This window comes from Tupaia chinensis, unplaced genomic scaffold, assembly GCF_000334495.1.
Source record: "Tupaia chinensis unplaced genomic scaffold, TupChi_1.0 Scaffold000407_1, whole genome shotgun sequence".
Lineage (NCBI taxonomy): Eukaryota > Metazoa > Chordata > Mammalia > Scandentia > Tupaiidae > Tupaia > Tupaia belangeri.
The window spans coordinates 1,684,502-1,695,009 of NW_006159909.1; the positions used below are offsets into that span (position 1 = coordinate 1,684,502).

The 10,508-nt window shown below is 41.4% G+C and overlaps 1 protein-coding gene and 1 pseudogene across 1 annotated transcript in view; both read right to left on the minus strand.

Moving 5' to 3' along the window:
• The window catches only part of LOC102495737 (intraflagellar transport protein 52 homolog), a 9,722-nt pseudogene extending 7,610 nt beyond the window's left edge, over window positions 1-2,112 (minus strand).
• The window catches only part of MYO1D (myosin ID), a 328,050-nt gene that overhangs the window by 212,461 nt on the left and 105,081 nt on the right, over window positions 1-10,508 (minus strand). The gene's annotated exons all lie outside the window — the stretch shown is intronic.

The window sequence follows — 10,508 nt, forward strand, 5'->3', positions numbered from 1 at the left end:
GGGGGGTGGCCGCACCCAACGTAAAAAATCCTCCAAAAAAAAAAAAAAAAAAAAAAGCCTCAGGCATCTATATGGGACTTGCTTGCTAGTCAGGCACGCTTCTTGCCTTTTAAAGACAGTTTTGGTGACAAAGGGTGCAGAAATAACAGATCCCAAACTCAGTAGTCTATTGGCCATGCCATGTACTATCTTTCTTTCTTTCTGTTTTTGGAGAATTTCTGTTATAGGGCACATGCGCTTGCCAGAAAGAGAGAGAGAGAGACAGACAGAGAGACAGAAAGTGAGAAATCACCCCCCAGGGGGGATGACCATGCCACAATCCCTTCTCTTCCATTCTCCTCTTGGGATCTTGGGCACGCATGCACACGTGCCTGGTGTGAGTTTAAGTCACTGGGTCTGGGATTCGAACCACAATCGACTACATGGGAGTCCAGCGACATAGCCATTACGCTAACTGCTGGTCCTGACTATCTTTCAACAACTAACTTAGAAAGAACCACATCTATTTAAAGATGACAATAATCAGAAGTGAACCAGAAAGAGACCCATGAAAAGTTATTAAAAGGAAAAAAAAAAAAAAAAGTAGGTAAAGAACTTGACAGACAAAAGGCAGATCAGGAGTTGCCCACCCCAAAAGAGATGTCAGGAAGTAGAAAAATTATGAAAAAATATTTCTGTAAAGAAAATATAGACCTCTAAAATAAGGTATTGAAGACATCATTAAAATAAGAAATCATCATTTAAACATTTTTTAACAGATTCAATCGTACATTTAATTTTTAAAGATGGAATGTATTTTACGTAAGGTTCTGTAAGTCAGAAATCGACAGAAGAAGCAGAGAACTAACATCTTGTAAAGGAGTGAGTGTATAGACAATTACGGTAAGTTGAGGAACAAGTCAAAAAACAGCTCACAGAGAGAGAATCATAAGGGAGAAACGTTTTCAAGAGGTAGAGTCCTCGGAAATTGTTCTGGAACGCTGGCTCACTTGTATCAGCGTCATGTTCCTGGTGTAACTTCTTGAACTCCACCACTTGGAAGGTGTGCTCAAGGATATGTTTGGCATCTTGCTGGTCCTTTGGTCCTTGAAACCAGGAGGGAATACCATGGGCTGAAGGGCTGGCAGTAGCACCTCAAGCTGAGGCTGGATGAGCTGAAGTGGTTTGTGTTTCATGTTGAGCTGCTCATGAGCCCTGATGACCTTGGGGAGGGAGATGGAATCCAGCTGGTAAATGGACAGGTCAGAGAGGGTGGTAAAGTCTCCTGAGTGCTCATCACCCTCCTGGAGACACACACAAAGCCGCTCAGACGGGGTGGCGGTATTGGGCAGCATCATAAAGTCGGAAATCTCTGGGTCCTTAGCATCAGTCTGGTTAAGGTGGATGCCCTCGGTCATGAGCCAGTGGAAAGCAACATCCATGATTTTGCTGTTTTCTTCTTTATCCAGATATTGCTCACTGAACTTGTGACATGAGCCAAGCACCACCAGCTTCCCACCTTGGCTCTGAGTGGTAGAAAGCCAGAATGGGTCTGTTAAATGGGGAACAGAAGGAACCACACTGTAGACAGGACAGCCACTGCTGGTTTCATGACACTCAATGTGGTACTGAAGGGATAAAGGCAGGTGAGAGCGTGGGCACTGTTTCCACTCTCTCATCAGATTCCACGCACAGCCTTTCCTGCAGCTCGGCCGATTTTCCTGTTTAAGACTCCCTTGGAAACCAGAGCTTCTTTAGAATGGAAACACTTGTAATACACATTTCCAACCACAACATCATTATCGACCACGATTCCTTATTCTTCTAGTAGAAAGTTACTATTAGTGTCAAATCTGGATTCTCCACCTTCTCCCAGCATCACAAGGGTATCTCCATCACTGTCAAGGCACTTCTGCAGGATTTCACACTCAGTCCCAGTGAGTTTTTCCCTTGGCCCAGCTGTAACCCACAGTTGCACCCCAATTAGCTCTCAGAAGTGATTTCATCTTTTAAACTCTGAATCTTCCAATTACTCTGAAGTCTTTTCTGCATGGATTTATAGCCATTTTGTTGGTAAAATATCTCCTTTTTGTAGCTATAAAGAAGAGTCGTACTCCAAATCTCTTTATCCATTGTCACCTGAGGCTCAGTGACCACCATTTTCACCTGCTGCCACCCAGCATCCCGCGGCCCGGTATCCAAGGTCGCTTAGCAGTAGCGGAGGTACTCCTGCACACCAGGAAGGTGTGGGCCTGGACGTGGCACTAACTCTGAAGCCTTAAGTATTTTTTTTTTTTTAAAGAGACAAGAAGCTAGAATTCAAGAAAAAAAAATGGACCCCTCAAAAAATACAACTAAATAAACAAACAAAAAACCCACAGAGCAATAAAATCACATTTAAAAAATCATAAAAAGGAGAATGGATGCTGCTGAAAATAGACAGGGACAAGAAAAAAGGTTGAGAAAAGTAAGCACAATGAAATGTAAAAACAAAGTTAAAAAAACATAAAAGAAAATTATACATGTGGAAGATAATAGTGACCCTGAAAACTTTAATATCTGATAATGGTAACATTTTTAACATGGGAAGTTTACCAATAAATAATGCATGCCAATAAATCATGTTAAAAATGGGCTAGCCACTCAGAAAAACAAGGAATGGAGATCATTGTGTGGCAGGTTGGACTGTGTTCCCCAAAACGATATGTAGAAGTCCTAATCCCCAATATCTCTGAATTTGACCTTATTTGGAAATGGGATTTTGCTGATGTAATCAAGTTACAATGAGGTCATTAGGGTGAACTTTAATCCAACATGACCAGTGTCCTGGTAAGAAAAGGAAAACGCCATGTGAAGACATGAGTCAGACAGGAAGAGTACTATGTGATGTCAGAGACAGAGCTTGGGGTAATGTGGCTACAAGTCAAGGAATACAAAGGACTGACACCCACCAAAGCTAGGAGGAGGCAAGGAAGGGTTTCTCCCCAATAGGTTTCAAAGGGAGCATGCCCTGCTGACACCTTGGTTTTGGACTTCCAGCCTTCAGAACCAAGAAACAGTAAATGTATTTGTTTCAAGTTCCCTTAGTTTGTAATAATTTGTTATAGCAACCTTTCAAATACAACTAGTTACACTGAAATACATTCTATAAAAATGTTTCAATCCCTGTTACAATAAAATAAGTACATATCAAACGAACACTAAGATATACTTTTCCAAGTACAAAGGAAGTGATTTCATAGTAGTGTTAACAATGATAGGAAGTCACAGATATCCTCCCATCACAGGTACCATCTTAATAGGTCTGCTCATACCACTCTCAAACCCCTCTCAATGCATTTGAGAATGGATCACAGCAGCAAGTGTGATCTAAAAGTATCCATTTTAATGCTCATTTCTAGCCTTAAATCATTTCAACGTGAAGCCCCAGTCTCAAGCTACTCTGGCACCCAGATACATGCCACCTACTCCCAATCGCTGTGTACCACGGTTTGGAATACAAGTTCTTTCTCCGTCTACATTCTCCCCTCCCTAGCCCCTATCATCTCACTCCTGTTTATTTCCCAGCAGTAATCATTGGCAATTTTTGTTTATTTGATTTTGCCTGTCTCCAGGGAAAACAGAGACCATAACTTTCTTGTTCACTGTTATATTTTCAACATGTAACACAAGGTCAGGCACTCACAAGATATCAGTGAAATATTTCATAATTTTTTTTATGAACAAATTCCTTTAGCCTATCTCCACTCTCAGAAAATTATTCTGTATCCTACTTATAAAGAACATTCAGGCTATCTGGTTTTACCTTCTGTGTGTTACGTGTGTGACCCTTATGACCCTCTAAATGAGCAGAAGGATAAAATACAGCGTAATATAACCTAACTTTGTTTTTGTTTTCTGTTTTTGTTTTAAAGAGATCTTTGCTATCGAGCACATGCACTTGCCAGAGAAACAGAGAAAGAGAAAGTGAGAAATCACCTCCCAAAGTGGGGATGGCCACACCACAGACTCTTCTCTTCTAGTCTCCTCTCGGGATTTTGAGCACGCACACAAACCTAGCCTGAGTTTCAAGCTACAGGTATGGGATTCCAACTGCGGTCGGCCATGTGGGAGTCGGGCGCCTTTACCAATATACCACCAGGTGGCTCCATCCACCTGGTGGCCCCATAAGACCTAACATTTAAAAGATGGACCATATCCCCATATTGCAGCAGAAAATATCCTCTCTTATCTTCACATGGGCAACTTCACATGATCTAGATGCAAACAGCAATTTTTATTCTCATCTTGACCTCTGAGACAGATGTTTTCACTGTTGGAGGTGGTTACAAAATACGTGGGTTTGATTTGGAATTGGAGGTATCAGTACAAACTCACGATATGCTGAGGGGGCAGAGAAGGGGGGAAAGGCAGGAGAGACATGTATGTGCACACCTGCCCACTGAGAGAGCTGCGAAGCAATCACACTCAGATGCCGGGTGTAAATGCCATTCTTCTTAACTAAAAGGACTTAGGGCCCTTTGCAGAAAAGCTGATTCCATCATTGAGTCAGAGAAAGTACAAGGTGAGCCTGGAGTATTTTGTTGAGCAAGAAAGTAGGGAGACACTTAGAGAATGACAGAGACGTGAGAAGAGGACATAGAAGCCAGCCTGAGTAGCTCCTACTGGGTGTATCTGGGATTACATGAGCATTAAAATAAATGTCAGCAGCAGATCATAATCCATTGAACAAAATGAAAGCCTGTGAATACGTACTGATATTTAAAAGAGAGAGAGAGAGGGAAGGAAAAACTCTTCCTTAAGGTAGGATATTATTGAATAAATACAGAAGGCATGACATGACTCAGAAAATTATCAGTGCCTAATTTTAAAAAAAGAATTCTTTCTGTGCCTTTTCTTATTCATCATCTCTTTATTATTACTGCTACTGCCAGAGTGTGTGCACTCTCCAAAGAGAGAGGGGAAAGACTGAGAAAGAGAACACGCCCCCACAATGGGGCACGCTCATCACACCACAATCTTTTTTCCTCTGTTTCTCCATCTGGTCAGGATTGGAAGCAAGCACACACAAGTGTCCATTTTCACACAGCTGGGTCTGAGATTTGAACCATGTTTGGCCATGTAGGGTCTAGTTGCCAGAGCATAGCACTTAACCACTGTACCATGGGCCTGGACTCTGTCTTTGAACTGAGACATTAGTCTTCTCATACTTTCAGACTGGGACTCAGAATAAAACTTATACCATCCGCTCTCCTGGTTCTCAGGCCTTTGGACTCAGACTCGAACTTTAGTTGGCTCTCTTATCTTACCCAATGCAGATCTTGAATTTTCTGCCTCTACAGTTACACAGTCCAAAGCCTATAGTAAATATAATCTCTAATTGGAGATGGAGCTCTCTACACATCTATTGATAGATCTATCAATATATCTATTTCTCTGAAGAACCTAAACTAATACATGTCTTTGTTCTTGAGGATTGAAAGTTTTTATTTTATCTTATTTATCATTATTGTTCATTTCAATTTGACCAGAGCGAGACACAGAGAGAGAGATAAAAAACGAGAAAGCAAGCCGCCAGGTTCAGGACTTGAAGAAAGACCAGCCACGTGGGAATCCAGTGCCCCTAACCACCACGCCACCTGCCGGCCAGGGAGGATCAGAATTTTAAAATAAGCTTTCTGAATTGGTTCTGGGGGTTCTGGAATTGGCTCTCTAATATGATTAGATTTAAAGATGCGAATGACTCAGTATTGAAGAGAGCGCTGACAGTCTAGGGTCTGATCTGGCAACAGAGAGATGCAAAATGTCTCCATTGCATGTTCTTTATCAATTATTTATCAGCAAGGAGCTGGGTGACTGTGTATATGGGACTTTTGAACATTTCTGGAAATCTAAAGAATATAAGGAGGTCGGCTGGTGCTTCTAACATTGTTGGACCAAGTGATGAAAGAAAAGTATAAGCACCGAGATTCTAAATCCCAGTTCAAGGGCTACACGAAGGACCTGAAAGCTCCTAGGTGTTCCCTGAAGGAGAGCCTTATTTCCAGCAGCCACAGCCCTGAGAACTGAGACTACAACCGCTGGAGCTCTCTACACATCTATTGATAGATCTATCAATATATCTATTTCTCTGAAGAACCTAAACTAATACATGTCTTTGTTCTTGAGGATTGAAAGTTTTTATTTTATCTTATTTATCATTATTGTTCATTTCAATTTGACCAGAGCGAGACACAGAGAGAGAGATAAAAAACGAGAAAGCAAGCCGCCAGGTTCAGGACTTGAAGCACGACCAGCCACGTGGGAATCCAGTGCCCCTAACCACCACGCCACCTGCCGGCCAGGGAGGATCAGAATTTTAAAATAAGCTTTCTGAATTGGTTCTGGGGGTTCTGGAATTGGCTCTCTAATATGATTAGATTTAAAGATGCGAATGACTCAGTATTGAAGAGAGCGCTGACAGTCTAGGGTCTGATCTGGCAACAGAGAGATGCAAAATGTCTCCATTGCATGTTCTTTATCAATTATTTATCAGCAAGGAGCTGGGTGACTGTGTATATGGGACTTTTGAACATTTCTGGAAATCTAAAGAATATAAGGAGGTCGGCTGGTGCTTCTAACATTGTTGGACCAAGTGATGAAAGAAAAGTATAAGCACCGAGATTCTAAATCCCAGTTCAAGGGCTACACGAAGGACCTGAAAGCTCCTAGGTGTTCCCTGAAGGAGAGCCTTATTTCCAGCAGCCACAACCCTGAGAACTGAGACTACAACAGTGTCTCCTGATAGGATGCCGCCAGAGAGACACAACAATCCCTTCTGTGGTACCCCGCCAAGAACACATACCTTGAATCTAATCAGAGAAACATAAGACAATCTAAACTGAATGATATCCTAGAAAATAACAAGACAGCTTGACCAAGAAAACAGAGAAAGGCTGAATAATATTCTAGATTACAGGAAATTAAAGAGACATGACAATTAAATGCAAAGCATACCCCTACTCTGAATCCTAGACTAGAGGGAAAATTGCTAGTAAGGATATCATCGGGAAAACTGTTGAAATGTGAACATAAGTTATAAATTACATAGCAGAACTGTGTTAATGCTACATTTTCTGATTTTGATAATTATGCTGTGGTGATGTAAGAGAATGCCCTTGTTCTTAAGAAACACACCTTGAATCATTTAGTGTTGTAAAGGAGCCTGGTGTCTTCAATTACTCTTGGATAGTTAAAGAATTCTATGTATATAAAAATACATAGGGATCAGCAGTTAGTGTAATGGCTATGTCACTGGACTCCCATGTAGTCGAACGCAGTTCGAGTCCTGGACCTGGTGACTTAAACTCACCCCAGGTGCATGTGTGTGCGTGCCCAGGACCCCGAGAGGAGAATGGAGGAGAAGGGATTGCGGTGTGGCCATCCCTCCACCCGTGCCCTGTAGAAAAAAACCTCTCCAATAAAAAAGAAAAGAAAGAAGGAAGAAATACATATAGGCCCAACCTCTGTGGCATAGCTGGTGATTTACTGATCTGTGGAGCTGGAAGTGACAAGCGGACCACAGTTCAAGTCCCCAGCCTAATTGGCATGTAAACATGTTGGGCCTGTGTGCACATACCCAACATCCTGGTGGGCTAGAGGATGGGAATCACAGAATGACTGAGCCCTCTGGAAGGTGCTTCTCCCTCACCCTCCTTCCCTCTTGTTTTTTCCTCTCTCTGTCTTGCATATACGCATGTTCTATTATGAGCAATAATTTTTAAAACTAATTAAAAATACACACACATGCACACACGAAGAGAAACTGAGAAACAGCAAAATGTAAATACATGCTAAAGAATAAAAGGTGGTTTCTTGTAGTATTCTAGCAACTCTTCTGTAGACTAGAAATTTTACAAAAATTAAAAGCTGTTAGGCCAGCTGGTGGCATGATGGTAAAGGCCACTGGATCCTACATGGCTGACTGCACAGTTCAAGTCTTGGACCTGGTGGCTTGAAAAACATGCCAGGCACATGTGCATGTATGCCCCAAATCCAGAATAGAGGAAGAAATGAAGGAGAAGGGATTGTGGCATGACCATTTCCCATGGGGGATACTTTCTCACTTTCCTTCTCTCTCTCTTTCTCTAGAGAATATATGTACCCTCTGGGAAATTTAATAAAAGAGTTGTTAATAAAAACTCCAACTTTGAAGCCTCTATATGTGGAAGTTTAAATATTTACTAATTTATTAATTTTGAATAGGCAATATAAACTCTTAATAAAAGATTCAAAATATGTAAATGGATAGACAGTGAAGAAAGTGTTTCTCTTTTCCTCACTTCTCTTCTCAGAAATGACCACCACTACTGATTTTCTGTGAGTCTGAGTTTTTCCAGAAATAGTTCATGCATACACACACATATAATACATAATGGTTTTTTTTTTTTTTTTTTTTTTACTTGAATGACATTTTCATGTAAAATACATAGATCCAGCCTCTGGGGCACAGGTGGTAGTTTACTGGACTGTGGAGCTGGAAACCACAGGCTGACCACAGTTCGAGTGCCTGGCCTGGTTGGCCTGAAAACATGCTGGGCCTGTGTACACATGCCCAGAATCCTGGTGGGCTACAGGCCTTTTCTTTATGTCCGCATAACATTCCATTTCAAGTGTGAATATACAGTAATATACATCAGTTCGTATTGAACAGTTAGGCTGTTACTAAGCTTTTGTAAAAATAAACAATGTAAGTATAATGGTATATCTTTCTTTGTGCATATGTATATGTAAATCTGTAGAACACACTTCTAGAACTGAAGTGCTGGTTCACAGGATATGTGCAATTTAAATGTATAAGTTGTTTCCAAATTATTCTCCAGAGAGGGTATACCAATTTATACTTCCTACGTGTAATGTACGAGTGTTTCTGTTTCCTGGGTGTGGGTGTTTTAGCTAACAATACTGGTCCATTTCAAAAGGACAGCCTACAAAGCAGTTTTATTTCAAAATACATAAAACTTTGACCCCTTCCTCCACTACTGCACCAAGCTTATGCAATATTCAGTAGGTTACTGCCAATTTTCAATAAGGTTCAGTCTACCTTCCTAGTTCTTAGATGAGAATTTTACCCTAAGAGTGAAAGAGTACTGTGTTTCTGATTCTGTGGGCAAAATCTCCCTCTATGGTCTATGAGTGATGAGGTAAATTACTTTTATCCCCAGTTTGTTATACTACATGCTCCTGAGGTGGACAAACACCATGTGTTGGGACAGTTATGAGGTTTACAGTCATTTGGAGAGGTTTTCGCTATAGAGCACATGCGCTCGCCAGACAGACAGAGACACAGAAACAGAAAACGAGAAATCACCCCCCGGGGGGATGGTCACGCCGCAATCCCATCTCCTCCATTCTCCTCTCGGGATCTTGGACACACACGCACACACGTACCCACGCCCGGCGTGAGTTTTAAGCTACTGGGTCTGGGATGCGAACCGCGGTCCAACGACATAGCCATTACGCTAACTGCTGGCTCCCTTGACTATGTATTTTTAAACATCTGAGTGACTAGTCAATGCCCACTATGTCAAGAGCTTGAATTCCAACAGAGAATAAGACATGGTATTATTACACTCGAAGGTCACATAAACAGACAACGTCATGTAGTAATAAGCACAATAATAGAGGGTTTACAAATGAGATATTTTTTTGACTTCACATTCCCTCTTGTTCCCATTCTGCCCTTTCTGTCCCCCTGTTTGCTTTCTCTCTTTCTCTTTCTTTTAGCTTGAGTTTATCTTTTTTTCTTTTTTTTTTTTAAACAAACTTCCTTGTGTCTAAGAAAGCTTGAGGAGTCTTCATCCGCCCTGTCAGAGGAGCAGGGCTTTGATCATTCAGGTGGCCTTGCTTCTGGGCAGCAGACAGTAACCTTGGGAGAAGAAAGGAAGTTAAACTGGCACACTCACTATTCTGATGTTGGGAGTGTCAGGGACACAAGAAAGTTTTACAATGCTACTCTGGTAAGACTTAACTCCTCTGACGCCAATAGCCCCTAGAAGGAAGTGAGGCATGTTAAATGTCATCCCTAAGTGAAACATCAAAAGCTGCTCATGGAAAGCTCTTCAATAATGGCTGTTCATTTTGGGGTAGAGTTGTTATTATAAAGAGAAAGGAGAGGAATTGTTTAAAAATACATATAGGAGGCAAAAGACATCAAGTATTACCACTTTTCATCTTTAAATGATTCCTGAGGTGTTGCATTTTATAATTTTATTCCTATACTGTCATCAAGTTTCCTAAGACACTGTGAGCCATATTTCTTTTTGATTTTTACATATATACTGCCATAGGACTTAAGGGAGTTTTTACTAAGGAAGGAGGGACCTGGAACCATTAGGAGATATTTTATTAAAATCTAAAACTATTGGGGCCAGCAGGTGGTGTGGTGGTTAAGGTGCTGGACTCCCACATTGTCAGCCATGGTTCGAGTCCTGGACCTGGCGGCTTGCTTTCTCACCCTCCTTCTCTCTCTCTCTCTCTCTCTCTCTCTC